The 22463-nt window shown below is 43.6% G+C and overlaps 1 long non-coding RNA gene across 1 annotated transcript in view; it reads left to right on the top strand.

Annotated features, from left to right (window-relative positions):
- LOC141572399 (uncharacterized) overlaps window positions 1-22463 on the top strand; it is an 87280-nt gene that overhangs the window by 59763 nt on the left and 5054 nt on the right. The window contains exon 2 of the long non-coding RNA XR_012497762.1: window positions 13817-13960. This is a non-coding gene — a long non-coding RNA (uncharacterized LOC141572399). The remainder of the gene's footprint in view (window positions 1-13816; window positions 13961-22463) is intronic.

A 22463-nucleotide genomic window follows, 5' to 3' on the forward strand; every position in this document is an offset into this window, starting at 1 on the left:
AAATGGGATCCTTGCTTGATTGCGGAAGTCTCAATGGACCTCCAGAGCATGCAAAAGAGAAAAATAGGAAAGCAATTTTGAAAAGCTTTGCCAAATGACTGTCATGTGGCTTTCCACCATCCCTCTGTTGCTTTCTGGATGTCTAGCAGAAATGAAGAAATAGTTTTTCAGTAACCTTTTCTCAACGACAAACAGATATGCTTGGAGGGCTTGCTTTAAAACTGAGACTATGCATTTTCAGTAAGTGGGGAAGGCTGTTGGACTCCATGGAGACTACCCTGGAGGGTGGGGAGGGCTCCTACAGCACCTCGGGTCCACCCCTCCTCACAGGGCAGTACAAGCCCTGCCCAGCCTTCCCTGGCCTGTTCCGGCAGACACTGGGGTGGTTTCCCCACAGTGGAACAATAGCTGTCTGTGACTTTGCAAACCTCTTATCCCCCAGCAAAGCAGTGACTCTAGCCAGCATCTTCTTAGACCACCCTCCCGCTCCCCCCATCCCAAGTGCTTTTCCGCAGGCTGCTGTCCCTTGCCTCTTCCTTCTAGGCCCAGGTTTGATTTTAGGCAGAAAGGATTTAAGGACTCTAGTTTGATGCCCTGGCATGCAGCTCCAGGTTTTAGTATACTGCCTGCCTGCTGACTTGGGTTCCATGCTGGCTACTGGACTTGTGCCTTTTTCTTTATGCAGGGTGACACAGGCCTGTCTCTGGGGACACTGTCAGTGTGATAAACCACTAGAACTGGGGATCAGGCTTGCTCATGCCAGTCTCCCCATGGCCTTCAGAAATGGATTCCTGCCTCTCTGGTTCCTAGCCCACTGGACTTAGTTACCTGCTGACAGATGTTAAGATAACAGCCTATCTGCCTGCCTTCCCACATCTCCCAGTGTGGCCTATTGCTAGGTTTTTTCTTCCTTCTGAATTGGACTTCAAGTACACAGTAGAAAGGTAATAACTTTGAAATCCCCCAGTTTGGGGCTCAAATATATGATTTGTCACAAGGTAGCTGTGTGGTGTTGGGCAAATTATTTAACCTTGCTGAGCCCACAGTTTCTTTATCTGTAAAAACACAGTAAGGTATGGGGAGGTTCTGAGGATTTAGAGAACATAAGTAGAGGGTCTGTTTTTATTACAATACTCAAATCCATTCACTGAAATGATGTCAAGTACAGATTCTGTGTCAGTCACTTTGGGGCTGGGCCTGAAATTCTGCCTGTTTAACAAACTCCCATGGGATGCTGATGCTGCTGGACCCCAGACCACACTTGGAATGGAAGGACATGACATTGACATTGACTCCCTTCTAAGCACCTGCAGCCTCTATCTCCTGCCTTTATCCAGGAGGGAGGCCAGACTCCTGGCCTGCCCGTTCCTGCTTCTCTGTCCAGCCCGTCAGGAGACATGGCCCTGACTCTCATAACCCAGGGGGACTTACACAGGAAACAACTCTCATCTTCACAGAGGAAGAAAGGAAACATGGCCGTGTGTGGCAGTGAATTTAAAATGAGAACAATGAACAGGATAGATGCAGTGACAGGTATTCAGCAGAAGTAGGTGTGTGAGTGCCACTACATCTATTTAGGACGTTTTAAGAACTTGAACGGTTTTTGAAATTTATGATGAATGAGCCCTAGAGAGCTGGGATGTGGAAAAAATTTGGAGTGAGGTCAAGGCTCTGACTCCGAGCTGATAGAAAGTATGGAAATTTGCAAGAGGGAGGGCAGAACACAATGAGGATGGGTGTGTGTGTTTGTGTTTTACTGGTTTTCATTCCTGGAAATGCACCTTTTCTTCTCCTTTTTAAAGTTTTTCCTCACTGAATGCTTCTGTGTGAAACCTTTGGATGCGTGCCTGTCCTTAATGCAGATGTTCAAATCCCACTCCTTCTCGAGGCCCAGCTCAGACGCCACTTCCTTCACGTAGGCCTTAGTTAACCTGCTGATTAAAGGGTAACTAACGGGTTGCTCCAAGCAATCCAACTCGGTGTAAGGCATCCCTAGTGACAGGACGGCCATGGCTGCCAGAGTCACCATCACTCACTGCTGGACTCTAGTACCGCCAGGCTCTCCTTCTGATTGGGCATCTGGGGACCAGTGGGGAGTCCCACAGTGTTTGGAAATGGCTGTAACGATGATGGAGGCAGCAGTGCAGCTACCCAAACAGAACCTACACAGCTGAGCTGGCTGCTCCAGCAGCATCTGTTTCTTCAAGGAGGCCTCATGAGGGAAGATCCTGTGTGGTTGTCTCTCAGGTCCATTCCCTCAGGCCCTGAGTGGGTGAGTGGGTGGGGAATTACCATTCTCCCTTCCCCCCACAGCAGGTCACACCCTACTACATTAGGACAATGACAGAGCTTTCAACTGACCTGGGTTTTAGTTTAGCTTCTCCTTCTCAGGAAGCTGGCAGGGGACCAAAGGGAGCTGGCCTAAGAGAGTTGATCTTTCAGTTCTCTGTGTGACCCTGTTCTACTGTGAGACCATCTTTGCAAAGGGACTAGTTGTTGGTGTCCAAATGGGCAACCATTTGCTCTTCCCGTGAAGCTTCTCAGTTGCTCTTACCTACAGAGTAGCTCTTACAAGTATGTCCCCTTGCAGGTGGTACTCAGCTTAGGCCTGCCTGTTGGGAACTCCCTCTCGCTCTCCACGTCCTGAAGCATGTCTGTCTTCTGAACTTCTCTTACTACTGCAGGTATCAGCTCTGCTTTCCAGTCTGGTCCTTTATACACATGTATTATTTCGAAGACTAGGATGGATTGTCCTTGAGGGCAGGATTCATGCCTGAGCAAGCTTTAGATCATTTGCATTGATAGTGTTCCAAAATACCTATTCAGAGGTGACTGGAAAATTGGAATGCTTTTAAGCCATATCAGTCACATTAAGTCAGTCTCATTTAGATCTGGGATTGATATTCTTGTGCCATCTTTGTCTAGTTCCAGCTACCACAGACTCTTGAATCTTTTTGTGCAGTTGTGATGGACAGATACACCACCCAGATCCTAGGCAAAATGTCACCAGGTCATTTTTAAAGTCAAAAGCCAGATAGTTTAGTATCTGGAAATACAGGATTTTTCTCAAACGCTAGGGCTAAAAAAGCAAGCTGGAATGCCAAACACTTATTTTAAAATTCCTTAAACATTATAATTGACATTTCTTATTTTTCTTGGTTTGGAAACAATCCTCTGCAGAGTCTGAAAAGAGCTTCTGATCCTGGCTGCGGGCTCAGGCCACTGTGGCCAGTGAGTGTTGGAAAGGTCAACCTGCCTGGGTCTGGGAGTTGTTCTGTTCCTGCTTATCAATTGTGGGAGGAGCCGAGGGGCCGGAAGTGTGGGCCTCCGTTAGAGCAGTTAGAAAAATCAATGACTCTGGCAGAAAAATAAGAAGGGCAGGGAGGAAGGACAATATGGATCATAAATGAGAGCATTTCTTTAAGTCACTGCTTCCTACTCCCTCCCCGCCCCAGGCCAGCTCCCACACAGGATCACCACCCAGGGCTGGTTTACATTTGCCGTAACTGGTAAAGCCCCAGCTCCAGCATGGCGGTAAATCATGGGTTGGGGCGCAGCAGCTCCAAGTTAATGGGATTACCCTGTTGCGCAAACTGATTGGGGAGCCGTCTCCGCGTCCACTGCCCGCCGACACTAAAATTGCCCTGCACTCTTGTCAGCTGCACCGGTTTCATATCACATTGTGGGTTTGGGGTTGTCTTAGTGACTCCCAGAGTTTCTATTTCAGGGCAGTTGGCTGACCTTCTGCAGGAAACAGTTCTCCATGTTGTCTGCTCATCGCCCTCCCGTCAAACTTTGCTTCCCTGCGTGGAGTTTAGGCAGCAGATTTAATTGGTGGCTCTGGTTGCTGACATGTGACCTTTCTGTAGCAGTCCTTCTTTTCCTAGCTTCTTCCTTAGTGCATCTTAGACCCTCATTTTAAACAAATCTCTAGTTACCTCTTCCTGGCCCACGTGACTCTGGAAAGAGCCACCTCTCAGATCATGGGATTGGAGTTGGAGTGGACATATGTGTAAGCGTGCATTGTTGTTTAAATTTTTGGTTTCCAAAATAATTAACATGCCCCCACATACAGAAAGGAAAATAAATCTTTTTTTTTTTTTTTTTTGGACTCTGAATTTGCTGGCTATTCTTGGCCAAGCAGTCCATTTAATTAAGTTTAAATGCATCTCTGTCTTGTAAGGAATGGACACATAGAGACAATTTGCTGGCAGTAATGAAAGAGACCAGACACTTCCTGATATCCATGATATCCGGGCATTCATGGTTTCCATTGGAGGCATAGTGATTTTTATTTCTTAAGCTGGAGTTTTTCCATAATGCTGTTTTAGCGTCGGGAGAGACTAAGTTCCATGGTCCTATTACAGTGAGATCCCTCTTGGCGTATCAGCTGTTCATAGGCCAGTACAAACCAAGCACCTACTACGTACATGTGCTCCGTACTGAGCACATAAAGATGAATGACATGTTCCTTAGGCGTGAGAAGCTCACAGAGCAGTGACGGAGAAAGTTGTGTAAACTGTGAATTGCCATGTAATTTGATAAGTGTGAGGGGGTGTCTATTTGCAACATAAATGTTTCCAGGCCCTGCCAGGATGTGGTACATATGAGGTCAAATTCACTGACAGAACTCGAATTTCACCGGCCTATGCTCCTCCCCAGAACACAGACCCTGAGACAGTTACTTCATTGAGTCCCTGAGGTCTTTCTCATTTTCTTTGGCTCGGCCCGCCCCTCTGATGTCCCTTGTCTCCAGATCCACTTCTGGACTTGCTTTCTGCTGCTCATATTCTGCCAAAGTTCTGCCTGCCGTTGCCCCCAGGCTTCAGCCGACTGGTGCCACTTTCCACCCCAACTTTCCTGAGCTGAGTCACCCTGTCTTCTGGGCTTGAGAGGAGAGAACACTGCTCTCTACTTTGAGTCATATTTTTTGTCACCTGAGCACTAAGGAGCGTGGTTTGTGCTTCTGTGTCTCACACCATCTTTTCAGAAAACAGCTGCTTTGGCTTCTGCCTGCGGCATCTCATTTGGCAGAACTTGGGCATAAATCCATGGGGTCAGGTCCGGGGACCAAAGTCTCCGAGAAATACAGTACATAGCACCTACTTGCTGTCGTCGCCCCCACTGCATCAGCTGCACACGTCCCTTTCTCTCACTCCCTTTCCCACCATGCATCACCTCCTTAAACAGATGGTCATCAGTTCTCAGATATGCCCAGGCTGCTTTCCTTTTAAGCATTTCCTTTTCTTCCTGCTCTCACCATTTTATTCCGGACCCTCATTACCTCCCCTGAATCGTCGTCATAGTTTCCTAATTGATGTCACTGCCTCTGGTCTCTGCTCCCTTCCATCCTGTACACAGAGTTATTTCAGTAAGTGACTGTCCTTGGATGGGGTCTGGTCAGAATCTGCCATGTACAGAAATTCCTCTTGTTAGTTAGAGCAAGTTCCCAGGACATCATTAAAATCCCATTGCTAGTTATTGACCTATTAAATATTTTTACATATATGATTTTTACTTTACCCACTTTCAAACAGAATTTGAAGCAGTTTTCATTAATCATTCTAGTTATTCCTAACCCATCAGTATCAAAGGGAAATGGCCATTTATAATAACATCTTTATTTGTTCCACCTGGATATTTCTAAAATTTGAAAGGATTAGAATTCCTATGGAGAAATTAATCCTCATCAAATTTCGAAAAGAAAGATCGGATTTAGGCCAACCATAACTCTATTCACCATGGATTTTAAGGCCTGTATCTGAAATGGGTTTTCTGGAGAATGCTATCCTGCCCTGCTATATCATGTTTATATATTGATGGAAACCACTGGACACACAGAATGGTGAGGTACAAAAAGGCAGTATATTAATCAGGCAGCGTGGAATGAACCAGGCTGTGATATAAAAAAATCAGGAAACAGACTTTTGAAGGAGTTGATTTTTAGCATTGACCGGTACAAAAAACTACAACAATATGAACATTTAACAAATGTTTCGCTAAGACCAGAAGGAGCCATAAGTATTTCTTATGTATTAAATTAACACTTAGGAAAATTTTATCATAACGCATGCAATTTAGATTTTGATGATTGTTTTCATTTTGTAGGGAAGAATGGACTTCTTGAAGCTCTTAGTGTATGTTATACCAGATATGGGACTCAGATATGGGCCCTCGCACGTGAGATGTTGGAGGCCTGGGTCTAGAGGGGACATGGCCTGCGAGCTGGGGAATAGTTCTCTTGAGTCAATCACCCCAAACCAAGATGCACGGGAGGAAAAAGTTTTCTTCAACCCTCTTAGGGTTGGTTTAAAACTTAAACTGACAAAGACAATTAATAGGAGAAAAGCATTCAGATTTATTTATAAAGATTTTATGTGATGCAGTAGCCTTCATAAGGAAATGAAGATTTGAAGAAATGGTTAAACTTGAGTGTTTTTGCGCCAGGTTTAGTGAGGAGGGCACAGTTGCGGAGGAATATGACAGGTTAAGCGAACTGGGGCAGATTTAACAAGGTCTGTGTGTCTAGGTTCTTCTCAGTGTCCCTCTGTCTTGGAGAGAAGGATGCTGCCCTCCTTCGGGTATGGTGAGGGCACCTCTCACAGAGGGTTTTATGATCTGCCTCAGGGGAAAAGAGTGGGGAAGGTCAAAGAGACCTTACTGCTTCTGCCATTTTCTCAAAATCCTTTAACTTAAAATGCACAATATGCCAAGGGGCCATATTTGGGGGTAGCATGTTCTGAACCCCTCATGGGAGGTATTGCTCAAATAGAGGGAAGCCAGGGTTTCATGAAGGAGGCCACTTCCATCCCCTTTATAAAACAAAGACAATGGCATCATTTGATCTGTAGAGTACTTAGTTGTGAGGTTAAGATTGATTGTAGAAAGTGATCCAGGCAGGCCAGAGTAGACAAGGAAATCTCCACAAGGGAAAAGGAAATTGCCCTTGTGTCCGAAGGATGGGCAGGATTTAGATAGCCAGGCTTAAGCACATTCTCAGTGGGGACAAGTGAGGTGGGGGTGAAAATGAGAATGATGGGTTCCTGAGACACTGAGGTCAGGGCCTTGTTATTGAGGAAGGTATGTGTTGGGAAACAGGAACCTACATTTCTAGGCAGAGTGGGGCTTTATTACAAAGGGCCATGAAAACCAAGAAAAGCAGCTTAGATTTAACCCTGCAAGAAGCTGGAAGCCATGGAAATGATAATGAGATGGAAGAAAAGCCTGGGTTTAGGGGTGTTGTAATTTGAGACATGAGGGATAGGCCTAGGTGAATGTGGTCCCATTGAGAAGGGCTCTGTGTGAGCGATAATTTACAGAGAGAACGTGCCGAGACTTGGAGATTGACTGTAATGGGAAGGGAGAGAAAGTGATGGTGAAGAGTCCACCAGGGTTTGGTCCAGTGGAGACCAGTGTGCCACAGCTGTGACCAGGAGGTGGTCTGGAGGCCGGCTTAAGAGCTTTGCTTTGGCTGTTGAGGAAAGTGATGTGAAATCCAAGTGCAACTCAAGGTGGGCTTCTGCCTGAATCCCCAGAGGCAGAGATCTGCTCAGAGGTGATGACTGAATCTGTGATCATGGAAACATGTTTTCTGAAAGAGAGCACGAAGAAAGAAGAGCAGGGTTCTGAGATGCGGCCTGCAACTGGACGTTGAAGAGGAACCTATGAAGGAAAAACAAATGTTTCCAGTCAATGTGCCCTCATCCTGTAGGATGTCTTGCTGCCTGCCGCTCAGGGCAAGGACAGTGACAGTACCAGCTCGCTACTGAGAGAAGCAATGCAGGACTGGAAGCCAGAGAGATTTGCTACATTATTTGACCTACCCACTTTGGTGTCCAGTTTAGGGCGCAATTTTAAACATGGCGCCCTCTGTCAAGCTTAATGTCCATGTTATCAATTGCTTAAGCTGATGCTTAAAAAAGGACCCTGTAATTAGGGTTGTCAGATTTAGCAAATAAACATATAGGACGCCCAGTTAAATTTGAATTACGGATAAACAATGGAAAATTTTTTAGTATAAGATATCCCAGATACTGTATGGTATAAACGTATATGAAAATTGTTATTGTTTATCTGAAATTCAAATTTAACTAGGTCTGCTGTATTTTATCTTGCAGTTTTCCTATCTCTTGATGAATTTTCTTTCTTCAGCACTGAAAGGGCCATAATCACACCTTTTCTTAGCGTAGAGGCACCTTTCCCAAGGCACAATTCATTCTCTTTTTTCCTTCTTTTCCATTGAATCAGATGATGGAATTTAGAATCAATAAATAATTGTACACCCACCACGTGTCTGACAGGGCACAAGGCATTTTCACACATACAATATCAGTGGTTTGCAACCTGCTCAGGGTATACAGCACTTGAAATAATTTCACCAGCAATCTAGACGATACCGTGGTATTTGCTGGTGTGCAATAAAAATGTTACAATAGACGAACACACACGTTTGAATTAGAACCATTATATTTGTAAGTCTTTCCACTGGTCATTGTGAAGGACAAGTTATTGAGATATTTATTTTTGTTCTCCCTGTTGTATTTTCACTACTTCTATCCCAAGAAATCAAGCCTTTGTGTAATGAGCCCAAAGCATGAAATGTTGGTATCCAGAAGTCAGTCCTACCTAATGCTTTGTTTTAAAGACCCTTGAAGTAAGGTTAAACTTGGTGTCTAGAAGAGGAAGGAGATGAAGAAAATGTTTGCAGTTGAAGAGCTGAATAGGCTTGGTGTTGGTGGGTGGGGAGTGGAGGATTCTGTAAAACTAAGAGAAGGGGCTGGCTTTGGGGTTTGCAAGCACGGAAGGTCCAGGCGCCTTTCCTGCCAAGTACCTTCTAAGGACTGTGGCCTGTGGAGCAGTGTTGAGGGTCCCATGGTTAGGTGTGTGGACACAGTGACTCCAAGAGGGCATGTCTGAGTCATTCAGAGGAAGAATGTCCAGACCATGCCAGGCAGCCAGTGACAAAGATGCTTCTTGATTAAGCTTTAGGCAGGCTCCTCTAAGCCGATGAGACTTTGACCTTAGTCTTCAGTGTCTGTCCTTGTTCGACCTGCGTGGCCCAGTTTTACAAGAATCCTGTGAAGTCAGTTTAGAGAGAACCTCTACCTTCACTATCTAATCATCCTTGATATCTGATCAAGTCCTCATCCCTACCCTTGGTATCTGATCCACGGGCTGTCGTCAGCGAGAATCCTGTCAAATGGGTTCAGTCAGACTCCCCCCTTACCCCTGATGGCTCCTCTTAGTAATTTTCCACCCACCAACCCCCTCATCCTACTCCCTGGCTATAAATCCCTACTTCTCCTTGTTGTATTCAGAACTGAATTCAAGCTCTCTCCCTTAGTGCAAAACTCCACTGCAGAAGACTCTTGAATCAAGTCTTCCTTGACGTCTTTAATAAGCGTCAGGATAACTTTTCTTCAGCACCAGTTTCTCACCAGCAGCAGAAAGGGAAGGCGTGCTGGTCATGACAGCAGCCTCCGCAGCACTGCCTCCTGGTACCTTCCCTTCATCCCCTCCCTCCTCCATGTCCTGGTACCATGTAGTACTCACGAGGCCACAGAGGTGGGAAGAAGCCCCAGTGATGACGGAGACCACATTTCCCACCAGCTGGGCAGGTGGGGACTGGAAATAGAGTAAATTTGATTCAGACAACTGAAAAATCCTATTATTCTTGCTTGTTGCAGATTTCTCCCCAGTTTTCCTTTTTGTTCATTCTTTTAGTCAAAAAGTTACAAGAGCTACAAGTTAAAGGAAAATCTGGAGAAAAACCTAAAGTTGGGAAAATTCTATCCATTAGTTTAATCCTGCCCTTTCCCTCCCATGGCCCCACACCCCCACCTGGCTTATGAATATGTCACCATTAAAAATTTTTTTTAGCAGCTGAACACCTCACTTAGTTCAGTGTCATAGGAATATAGTTAGAAAAACTGTGTTATCTCCCCATGTAAGGCTGTGCACAGGATGCTGACATTTAAAACCCCAATGTCCAGCATAACACAATGATGTTATTTATAGACCAATAAGGATCTCAGACAAATGTGATGCATGGGGAGAAATAAAAAGAAGGAAGGGGCAAGCCATAGACATCTGAGGCTGAATTGAGAAGGAAACCCCCTCAGCAAAATCTGAGACACATTGAGCTTTTGTAGGGTTCTTGTGATTAGCAGGAAGCTGAGATGACTCACTCAGTCCTGTCACCCTTGCCCCGTGCTCCCATTTATCCCCTCCAAGGGTTTTAAAGCCCTGATTTGTGTAGAAAAGTTACACAACTTGTCAAAGAATGACTGTGGTCTGTTTTTCATATCCGTATTTTTAAAAAGCACAAAATGGTGTATTTCTCAATATCTCAATGATTGGGCCTCCCCAGAATGACCTTGCCCTGGAGGTTGGTGCGGTGGGGTAAGAGGGCACCCAGGGAGAGATTTCAAGGGCCTTTTTATGTCTCCCTGGGGAAGCCTGGATGGAGGGGGGGGGGACCTTGTCGTCTAACTCTTGTCATGCATGTTATTGAAAAGAACTGTCCTCAGCTAAACATTCAAGAGCAATTTAAGTTTCTTTGGCTTTTCTATCTACCAGCCTTGTTAGGTCTTGTAGGGGGAGTTGTGTAGTGGGGGTAGAGAGAAAAAAGAGAGAGAGAGAGAGAGAGAGGGAGAGAGAGAGATCTTCCCCTCAATATAATAGAAATAAGATCAGCAAGAGAGATTCTTTTTTGTTTTCTTTTTTGCTCTTCTAATTGCCACTTACTGGGATTACTCCTTTCTTAGATGGGCCTCCACTTCACTCTCAGCACAAACTATTATGATTTAAAAATTAAAGTGAGATATCCTGGCTCATCCATTTCCTTTTAATAGGATGGCCCATGGTAATCAATAGAGGAAATGTGGGAGTGTGAACAAATATGCAGTCCTGTTTGAGAGTATTGAATTAAGTGATATGTGTTCAAGGTGGAAGATGAGATCATTTAGAAATGAGATTTTTAAAGTCTTTGGTCATTATCACTTGCATTTAGAAAACCAATTTGAAAAAAAAAATCAATCTGAAGAGGACATTTTTCCTTAAATCTTTATCATTCTTTAGGTGACAGGATGCTATGGAGATAAAACTTGGAATTGGCTTTTAAAAGGAAAAGAAAAGGAAGGTATGATCTGTTGGCTACATTTATGGAAACAACCACAAAAAACCCCCATTATTCACCTGGCCTGCCATAAAGGTTCATACATTTTCTCTTTTCTGTCCACCCTGACATTTGTCTATTGGTTAGAAACTTTCAATGCTTACAAGTTCTGGTGAAATACCACAGGTGAGTAAAGAAAGAATTTTGCTTGAGTTTAAGGGGCTTTCCTGGGAGATGATGTATTTTGTGGCCCAACACTTGACTACTTAGCCTAGAGATCTGGTTTCTTTTGAAAACAAACCCTAAGTCTGGAACTTTCCAGGCAAGCAATCCACATCAGTTTCAAGAAAGCCTAGAAGATGTGGCTGAGTAAAAACAATACTCAGAATGAATTGCTACTGCTGTTTTTTTTCTCACCGGGAAGGCTGGGGACGTCAAGGATAAAATGACCTTTTTATAGAGTGGTGATGTTTCTCTGTGTCTCAGCCTTTTCATCAGAAGGAGGGGGAGAAACGATTTTGTGAAAAACACTGGCAGCGTCATATCTGGTGTCCAGTCATCTCAGGAGTCTTTACGTAACTTCCCAGTCATGTCAGAGGGCATGGGGATATATATATGCACCTAACCTTTCTCTTTGGATTGTGCAAGGGAGCAAATCAGCTTTAGCAATTTCCTAAGTGTTTGAATTAATATCCCTGACTATGGTCCCTTCCCCATCCTTTACTGTATCCACGCAAAGAAAGCACCTTAGGACTCCCAAATAATATGATGCATAGCTGTCACCGCAAGTCTCAGAGAAGAAGGCTCAAGAGATGGGCATGTGTCACTTTCTTCAAACATCCATTTGTCCCCAAAGTGTTCTGGGCTTTGCTGCACAGACGTCTGACACTCTCTCTTCTCCTTTGGTTTTCTAATTTAAGTGTGGTAAGCAGGGGGAAGCCAAGTTAAAGAGAGGCCTAGGGATTTCAAAGCAAAGATAGAAGGCGGGTGGCAAAAGGCAAGAGCTTCTCCCTTCATTCGGTTTCCTAGGTGGTTTTAACTGTGATAGTCCCCTGAGTTTTACATCAGCACTTGATTCAATCCTAAAAGAAGTTGCATCAGACATGGCAACTTTTGCCTGCTTTGTTTGTATTCTCTCTGGTGAATGAAGTATTAATAAATGGCTCCCTGGGGAAGTTTGTGCAACTGGTACCAGAAAACAAATTGAAATGTAAATGTAAAATTCTGGGAGTGCTGTAGCTATGATACCGTATTTGTGATACTGGTGGGTATCTACTCTCCTTTTCACAATTTCGGAAGAAAATCAAGAAAATTGTGTGGCTGACGTAATTCCCCATTTTCCTTCACCCATGAACTCTTTGCTTTTAAAACAGCAAATAAAAGCATATGGGGAGGATTATTAGTGAGCAGATTATAATCTTTCCAGGAGACGCAAAGAAATTGAGAGGATAATCAGTTACTTGTCACTGAGTAGGGAAAGGGGAGACAAATTATTATGTTGGTCACCTCCTCTGCTCTCAGTCAGCTGCCTCTCACCTTTGAGCTGGCCTGCCACCTTTGAACTGGGAATCAAGAGAATGGTGGCCTTCCATAGGTGCCTCAGCTTCAGGACGGACACAGACAGGACCATTTGTCTAGTTTGGGATGGTAGCACTTGTCTAGTTTACGTTTACTGGATTAAATGTGTGAAAGACAAAGGTGGAACTTGAAAATTAAGAAACACCTAAGTGTAACAAATTTTCTCTTTGCCTTCGTGTTTTTCTTTCAAACACATGCAATCTCTATAACACTTCACTTAAAGCAAACTTCCTCTCTATGGAGCAGGGAATGGCTTGCAGAAGAGAGAGAAAAACCCAAGATCTACTGTATTTTATTGATTTGTACCTGGTTTTGTTCCAAAATTGTTGTTAGATGCTACATGATTAACTATACCACTGACTGCTGTTACTCACTCCAAGTCCTTTTTTTACTGTAGTTTCATTGCTGACCTTGGCATAGCTAAAGATTAATGAAGACGCTTCCAAGTCCTTACTACTCAGCAAAGAGTCTCCAAGCAAATGATAGTGGACTGGAGAGCTGTCTTCACAGCCATAGGCAGTTCTTTGCAAATAAGATGTCAAATGAGCCAATTGTGGGCTAGATCCAGTAGACCACTAGAGCTCTCTAATGGTGCCGTGTTATTTATCAATGAACATTGGGGAACTAGAGATGCCAAGAAGAAAGGAAGGGTGGGAAGCCAGTAATATGGCCGGTGCATTGGAGCTGGCCAACCCCATGCTGTTACTGAGCCTTGGTAATAATATAAAGGGATGGACAATTCCAGGGCTGCATCCACTCATCAGGGGCTCTGCTGGGTGGTGCTTTGAGGATAACCCTAATTTCAGATCACACCAACGTATTCTAGTCTTGATGTCCAGTTTTCTTGCTATGCTAAAAGATGTCTGCAATCCTTGACTACAAAGGCTCTGTGAATATCAGGAAAGTTTAAGGTATGGTAGTGCTTTTTTTCTTATATTGTGACTCAACCTCCCTTTCTCCAAACACTTATTTCGTTTTCCTTTCATAAATTATCCAATCCCTCTCACAACATTGCTTTGGGTTGCAATAGAAGACCATTTTGGAATTTGCCTTCCTTGCCTTATATTTTTCTTTAATCATTTGTGCCTAAAAGATTTTTTTTGTTTGTTTTTTTTCTTTAAGAGTACAGAGTGAAGAAGCAGTAACTGGTTAAGAGGAAATGTCACTGAAACACTAAGATCCCCGATAGTTTGGTGTTTTCCTTGCTATCATCTCTAAGAAGAATTTCCCCACAGAGCTACAGTAACATAAATCGACTGAGAGCATGTAAGTGTCCTTAGCAGTTCCTGTCATTGGGCAGCCTTGGTAATCATACTATTTCTTTCTCAAGAATGCTTGACTCATTTACCAATCTCATTCCTGGTGACGTGTGTGCTAGAAAAAAACAGCCAAGTGTTAGTACCAGTTGGGCTAGTTCCCTGCCAGCAGCATTTATTTACAGTAAAGGAGACAACATTGAACTAACGTGAACAAGGCCCAAGGAAAGCGCCCAGGAAGGAGCCAGTCAACAGATGGCAAAATGCACTCAGGGTCCCATTTTCCACAGGGCTCTCCAAATAGCTGTGCCCAGGGCACCACACACACGCGCACACACGTCACCTTGTTTTACTTTTATCCTTGTCTACTCAGTGGTAACTTTTGACTGTGTTCTTTTTCCTTGCATTTTCAGGAAGAGGCTCGGTTTTGAGAAAAATGGGGAAAGCACTATTACATTGGGTTTCAAATGGCCTCTTTTTTTTTTTTTTTTCCCCTTAAATTTCTTCCATGCTTGCACACAAGCCACACATCTCAGGTCTGAATCCAGGCTGTTGAATGTATTTTGCAGAAGTTTCTATGTATCTAGGGTACAGCTCTCCTTTCATCATTATTTACCTTTTCTTTCATCATGATTCACTTTTTCTTTGGTCTGCTTTCATCTACACAGGGGTGTCTTGGCTGACAAGGTGGATTCTTACCTGAGAAGTTTTCTCCCTTCTTTTCTTAGACATGTGGAAGTCTAGACTAATTAGACTATGAGTAAGTGATGGGTAACAATCTCCCACATCTTTCTTCCTGGAGAGGTAGCTTTACATTATATCTGGAGACAGGAGGCAGGCCTGTTGTGTTTGAAGAGTGATATTTATACACGTGTAACAAAGAACATATTTTGCTGACTATTTTTCACTGTATGAACAGGTGGTCATGCTGTGTGAGCATTTCCTCCAATCTTTAATTGTTGAATACACATGAAAATGTCTTTGTTGCAGACAGTGGAAGCGCTCATAAAGATGGGATGGCAGGAGAGAACTGAGATGTTCTGGGATGAAAAAATAGCTGGTGTGAAGCTTGGAAGAGGGGAGGGAGAAGGCTCACAGGTGGTTTTGAGCCAAATGAAAAGGGCTTAAATCCATGCAAAGCAGTTTGGGATTTTTCTTTTCTTTTTTTTGTGTGTGTGTGTGTTTGGGATTTTTCTTGAAGGCTAAAGGGGAACACCTGAAACATTTTAAGTGGGGACCAGATTAACATTTAAAAAGTTATAGTAACAGTGAAGGGCACGTTTGTGGGCAAGGAGTCTAATTAGGAGGCTATGGAAATAATCCACAGGAAAAATGATAGGGTCTGAACCAAATATATACTAGAACATATGTAGAATGGGTGGCACTGATTTCTATCTTGCCTTATTAATAATCATTCTACCCTTTGTCTTTATGGCTAATGAGATATAAACAAAATGAAGTGACTTAATTGCCTCTTCCCTCTTTTTCTTTCCGCCCGGAACGTGGAAACAGCCATCTTATAACCATGATGTGCTCTGAAGGATTGAAGCCTTGTGAAAGCATGGCAGAAAAGATGGGAATCCAGAGGCCTGATGACATGGTAGACCCAAAGTACCAGCTTTAGATGCTCTACATCTGAACCTCATGCTATATGAGTAAAAGAAAAAACTCCTTTCTTGTTTAAGTCACTGTAATTTCCATCCATTTCCATTTAGCAGCCAAAAGCAATTCCTAACTGAGACAAATGTAGACAAACTGGGTGTAGGTGGTGAGAAAAAGGATTTGAGGAAGGAGTCTAATTTATTGCTTCACTGATAGATGGGATAGACGATGATGCTAGTTGCAAAAATAAGGAATGGAAGCGGAATTTAGGAACTGCTACACATTTCATTTTTTAAATGTTGCTTGAGTTTGAGGAATCTTTATGATGGCCAGTCTGTGTCTAGGAAATAATGGGATATAGACCTTGACTAGAGACAGACATCTGGAAATCATCACCTTTCAGGTAACAGGGGGAGTCATGGGAGTGTGTTGGGTCACTGGGGGAGAGCATAATAGAAAAGGGCCAAGAACGGAGCCCTAAGAGCCCCGACATGTGATATTGAGGTGCCCGTGAACAGACCAGGGAAGAAGCACCGAGAAAGTTAGGGGTAGGTCTGGGAGAGAATGGTATCATGGAAATCAAAAACATTCAGAAGACAGAGTATTTCCTAATGCCCAGTTAGGAAGTACTTAGGAATCAGAAGAGAAGATTCAGGAAGAAAACGGTCAGAGGATTCCTTCCTTTTACAAAAAGGCTATTCTCAGAATGATCTTTCCATGACACCACTGTACTTGTGATTCCTTTGGAGTCTTGCAATATTCTGTTATTTGTTTCATTTTTTGAAGAAAATTCCCTCCTCCAACAATTGATCTATCTCTCCAAATGTGTCAAATGATATATTTTAAGATCAAAGTGAACCCAAATGTATTCAATATTCGTTTTAAGTTATTTCTTTATAAAGAGTTTGGAGGAATCCTCTGTAGCACACAGAGGTACAACACAACTGAGACTGGATTCTGTGCTCTGTTAATTAAATACATTATTAGACAGTCTCTATGAAGGGCTCTGCTATAAGAGGAAAAAAATGTTTTTAAAGAAGGTTAAAAAAGCAAGGCAAGGCAGAGAGCAAGAATGCTTTGGTTTGCCCATGTGCTTGTGGCAGTGGCACCAACAGAACATAGTTACCCTCCGCTGGTGGGACCCAGACTCTCAGGGACTCTTGGGTTTTGATGGACGCTGAGCTGAGCTGTTGTGGGCTAGATCGCCTTTTGTCTCTGAAGCCGATTAGTGTGATGTTTAGGGTGGCTTTCCTAAACGTTTAATTCATTTTGTTAAACTAAGAAGAGAGGAGCCTATCTTCTGGGGAATGTCCTCAGATTGCATCAGCCGGGAGCTCTGAGGAGCAGCTCTCTCCCTGGTCCAGGTCTCTCAAGGATGCTCAGAGAACCTGTGCTCGTTCTGAGCAGCTTCCTGCTCAAAATGATTTAAATAATTGTTTTCACATTTAAAGGGCAGTTGAGTCGGAAGCTGTGAGGTGAACGCATTGCTTTTAGCTCTCTAATTGTCAGTGCCCTCCCTGGGGAAGGCACTGTTCTTGTCTGGAATATTTTAGTTGGGAGGAAACCTTATTTGATATCCCCAAGAAGGACCCCAGACATCACTTTGGTAAGGACTGCCTTGTCACGTAAGAGTCGAGGCTGTTCCTTCGTTCATTAGTCATCTCTGGGAGAATCAACAGCAACAGGAGTGTTAAAGATGCCTCTGAACATTTACTGGGAATGTTAAGGTGTTAAGTTTCTCTTCAAGATGCCACACAGTGACGCATTGAAGATATGATACCTGCTCTCAAATTGCTTGAACTCTTGGGGAAGACATTATAGTTTGAATTCATCACTTTTAGGCTAAATATCTATAAGAATATGTATATATAAACACATAACCCATCACACATATAGAGATGTTGTGGGTACAGAGTCCCAGAGAGCAGTTTCCAAGCTCTCAACCTCATGTGGAAAGGTGTTGGCTCGGTTATTAGATGGCCACCAGCTGTAACTAGTTGGCCATCAGCTGTAGCTAGTTAGCCATTGGCCACTAATATAACTACCGTGGCTATGCTGGCAAGGGGGTTGGTTGGTTGAGCGACAGAGAAGCAGAGGGCAGGTTGCGGCTAGCAAGCACGGTTAGCAAGAGGATTGTGGATGGCAGATTGTGTGGATCCTACTTCCTGTGTCTTGCCAGGCCGCCAGTGAGATTGGGGTGCAGGAAGACCCCTTGTGGGGGTACTGGCAGATGTTTGCTTTTGTGTCTGGACCAGCCGCCATCGAGAATATAGTGGTATGACTCCTCTATCTATGGCTCTGTTGTTGTTCCTTTTTGGCCTCACCATACTCTGTGTCCACCCAGCGAGAGCGGGACCAAAGACCCTGCATAACAGATGCCATAAAACTTTGCTTATCTGGTGGCTGCTTCAGCCAGCTCAGAAAATGCTGAGGTCTCTAAGCAGACATTTTAAAATGTTTTTTTTTTTTTAAATGTTAGTCTATAATGCATGCATTTTACTTGCATTTTTCCAAATTCATTTTCCCTTATTTTGGACATATTCTCGATAGATTTTCCAGAACATGCCAGGTTAGAGTTGTGGAGATGGTTTGTCCCCAGGAATGGCCATAGACTACTATCATGCAGGGTGTCATGTGGCGTCTCTGGTCCCACTCCCCATATAAGAACGCAGGACATGGTGAGGCCAAAAAGGAACATCCTCGGAGCCATAGATAGGGGAGTCACACTACTATAGTCTCACTGGCAGCTGTGTTGGAGACACAGGAAGCAGGAGCCACACAATCCACAACCTTCCGTCCGCTTCTCTGCCAACCAACCTCACTTGCTAACTGCAATCCGTCTCTCTGCAAGCCGCAATCCACACTCCGCGCTCCGCCACCATCTTCTTGCTAGCCCCCATTTCCTGCTAGCATAGCTACGGCAGTTATATTAGTGGCCAATGGCTCACTGGTTACAGCTGACGGCCAACTAGCCACAGCTGATGGCCATCCAATCACAGTTGATGGCCATTTACTACCTGAGTGAGCACCTTTCCACATGAGGGCGAGAGCCTGGAAACTGCACTGCTGGCTTTGTCCCCACACTACCTAGGAAAAGAAGTGTCTTCTGAGAACCTGACCTTAAAGCAGTAGTTTTCAGACTTGTCCGACACACATTAGCATTACCTGAGCATCTTTTAATAATTTGTAAGTCTGGGCCACACCCAAGATAGATTAAAGCACAAGCTCCTGAGGTACAACACGAGCATTAGTAGTTTTGGGAGCTGCTTAGGTGATTCCAAAGTGCCAACAAGGTTGGGAGTCACTGCACTGAAGGTTAAGGCAGAACAATGGATGTTTAATTGCCTGGTATCCTGGGGCCATTTTATGTAGAGACAATTACTCTTCACATTTCAATAAGCAGTATCTTCCTTGGGGTGCATGAAAGTCAGACAATGTGCTAAATAGGTACCCAGATAGGCTTTCCTTTCCTAGTCATCGGTGGTCCTGGGAGACATTACTGTATTACAAATATAACACAAATAAAAGTTTCTTTTCCTGTCTCACAGGGTTTGTGCCCAAAGAATCCTCTGGAAATGGAAAAGGTATTATAGAAACTTGTGGGCCTTCAAGATGGAGCATATTATAGTCTTTTCCACTTGGACGATAGTCTTCAGATGGGTGTTTCTTCTCAGCTAGTATACGCAATAGTCCCCAACAGGCTGTCATGATAGGGAGAACAGACACCACCACTAGTCAGAAGGTATCTCACGTGAATGTCACAGCCCCCCCCTCCCCACATCTCTTTTCACTTCCTACAATTTCTCCCTTTTATTTCTTCCCATTTCAATGTTTAGAACCTCGTGCTCCCTGGGACTTGTACTTCCTCTCTACAGAAATAAGAGGACTCTGTCTCTTAGTTCATTCTTGGGTCCTACAAATTCCAGAACCTCGGCATTTGTTTAGTCTGCACCACTTTTCTGCTCTTTCGAGCTTCTGCTGTCACAGCAGAGGAGGGGTGGGCTCTGCTCCCACACAGGGGGCAGGAGGGGAAAAGAAGTGAGGGAAAGAGTGGAGGCCCACGATTTATCTCCTGGGTGTAGGGCTGTGTGGGGACCATGGAGGAGTCAAATGGGAGGGGAGAAGTCTCAGTTTACCCAGCCAGAGACATTGCTCAACAAAGGATACTTACTAGAAAACTGTCTGTACTATAATGTGAACTTGTAAGAGAGGAAGCTATGAACTTTTATGTTCAATATATTATATTTTTATTAAGGCAAAACTTCCTAAAAATGGATGGGATAAAAGCCTAGAAAGAGATGCACAAATATGTTAGTGGTGGTTGCTTTTTCATTGGTATGACCATGGGTGATTAGAAATTTTTTTTCAACTTTTCACAAGCAACATATTGTTTTTCTAATTAAAAAAGAAAAGCTATTAGAACAGGATGTCCAAAATGATGTACCTAAGTCAACACACATGTTTCAGATTTTGTTCATTTGTGTCTGTTTAAGAAAGCAGGGAAGAAGATAATCTACTTTAGCAAGAATTACCAAACCAGGCAGTGGGAATAGTTAAGATGTAAAATTTTCACCCCTTAAAGGAGGCCCAGGCTTATTTCTTGGCCTATGTAATGAATGCTTTCTCTTTGTTTACTTTCCTTTATTTAAAATCTGTCATGTAGCACAGTAGTTGGCAAATAACAAGTAAGTGCTCAATAAATAAAACTGGTTTGTTGAATTAAGTAAGTAACATATTGATTCTTAGAAGTAGAGCTTTGATTATCTAGAAAAGTCTGCTTATTTCCCCAAATAATTATGACAAATAATATAATTTTTGTAAAAAGAAAAAAAGGAGGAGAGGAACACAAACCAAGTCTATAAACACAATAAGTGTGAGTCATATGTTGAGTTCAGACTAAGAAAATGAAGGGAAGCTTCATAGACTGCGTAAGACTTAAGCATGATTTTGAAGAAATCAATAGAAATTTATAGAATGAATGAGATGTTCCAGGCACATAGATTAGCTTGTGCCAAGATCTGATGGCTAAAGAAAAGTGAGCATGGAGGGTGACCAGGTTGGCTGGAGCAGATGGTGTGGGCAGAAGGGATCCTGGCGGGGTTCCATGTTAGATAGATCAGGCTTCACTGGGGAGAAACCCACAAACAAGGATATTCGATTTCCTTCTGATGTTTGTAAACACAGCTTTTGCAAAGTTTTGTGGACGATGATCCGAAAGACCCACCCTGCTCTGTCGTCTTTCAGGCGCTGGAGCTCTCTGTCCAGCCATCATCCTCATCCGTCTGTCTTTCATCCAGTTTTCCAGACAGCCTTAGAGAAGTAAATGTTCCAGGACAAGCATGGATGAGAAAACTGCCCCCTCTAAAGATACAGTGTGGTCTTGAGAAACTAGGAGAAGGCAGAATTTGATCTCCTCCGTGATTTGTTGAAGCGTTTCCCTCCTTTTTACCTCCCAAACCTGCTCATACACCGTGGCAATGTCCTCCGTTGACCTGTGCTCTGTTCCAGACCCCCATTGCCTGTTTGGCTCTCCTGCATCATCTCGTTTCTCTCATTTGCCTCGTTGCTTCTCAGCATACTTCTCTTACGGTATTCCCATAGCTTCCCGTGTAGACCTTATACCAATAGCTGCCAAGCATATCCACACCCTGACTTCTCTCCTGAGCTCAAACTTTTATTTCCAGGCTCCAGCCAGACTTCCTGCGAGGTATGTTTCAGGCATTTCTAACACAACATGTCCAAGACTAAACTCATTTTCTTCTCCCATAGGACCTGCTTCTCTTTTGTTCCCAGTGTTGGTTATGTCCCCACCATTCAAAAAGAACACTTACTTGCCTTGGACTTCTCCCCACTCACGTCTAGTCAATCATCACATCTTGATCATGCGACCTGTGAAATGTCTGCTGAGTCTCTTAACTTTTCCTTGTCATCCTTATGCTAATTTTGTCTCTTAATTTCTTTCTTTTGGACCAGCTTGTTAACTCTTAACTGGCCGTCCTGCTTTTTATCCACCCCTCCCACCTGCCTTTTCCTTTCCCGTCCCCTTTCTTTAGCCTATCCTCCTCATTTGCTGCCAGAGTGATCTTCCTGAAACAAATAGAATCATGTCGGTTTTTCTTAAAAAGCATTAAAAGTACCCCCTTGCCTAAGGATTAAGCACAAGTTCCTGAGTGTGGCTTACAAAGGCTTCTCAGTCTGACCCTAGGTACCTTTCCAGCCTCATCTTATATCAGCTGTGTCCCTGTCTTACCCTTTACATAGCTCTCCATCTGCACAGAAATATTTCCATGCCCCAGATATAACCTAATTTCATTCTCTACTTTTGCAACTGCTATTTTTTCTGACATGGACTTCCCTCATGCCCCATCCACAAGCCCCTTATGCAAAATAACGTCATGTACAAGGGTATTCACTGCCCTACTCATCCTTTCTCGCACAGCTCAAGGTACTTTCCCTGCTAAGCCTTGTCGGTTCCTTTTCCATGCTTCAATGAGAGTTTGTATAAGATGATTTATTTATGTAGTTATCACTCTTGTATAATATAAATTCTATACAAGGTGGGATCTGAGCGGTTTTCATCTTCATAGTCCCCGATCCTAGCACAGAGCCTAGCACAAGGTAAATTCTCAAGCAATATTTGTTGAGCGAGGTCATCAGTACCTTTCATTCTTCTCACATTAAAAAAAAAAATTTCCCCCAGAAAGATCCCATTTTCTTGATAACTTCATCCCTGAAGGTGAAACAATTAGTGTAGTATTCTTATCCCCCCTCTGTACCTTTGCATAGAGGGCTGAGAACTTCCTTGTCTCTGGAAGTAAAGCTATAGGGATGGACAGTTCTGTGGCTATATTCGCATGTAACTCATACGGCTGGTCTGGTTTCGGAGACTACATGGCTGGCCCTTTCTGCAG

Source organism: Rhinolophus sinicus, linkage group LG06 (genome assembly GCF_036562045.2).
Source record: "Rhinolophus sinicus isolate RSC01 linkage group LG06, ASM3656204v1, whole genome shotgun sequence".
NCBI lineage: Eukaryota > Metazoa > Chordata > Mammalia > Chiroptera > Rhinolophidae > Rhinolophus > Rhinolophus sinicus.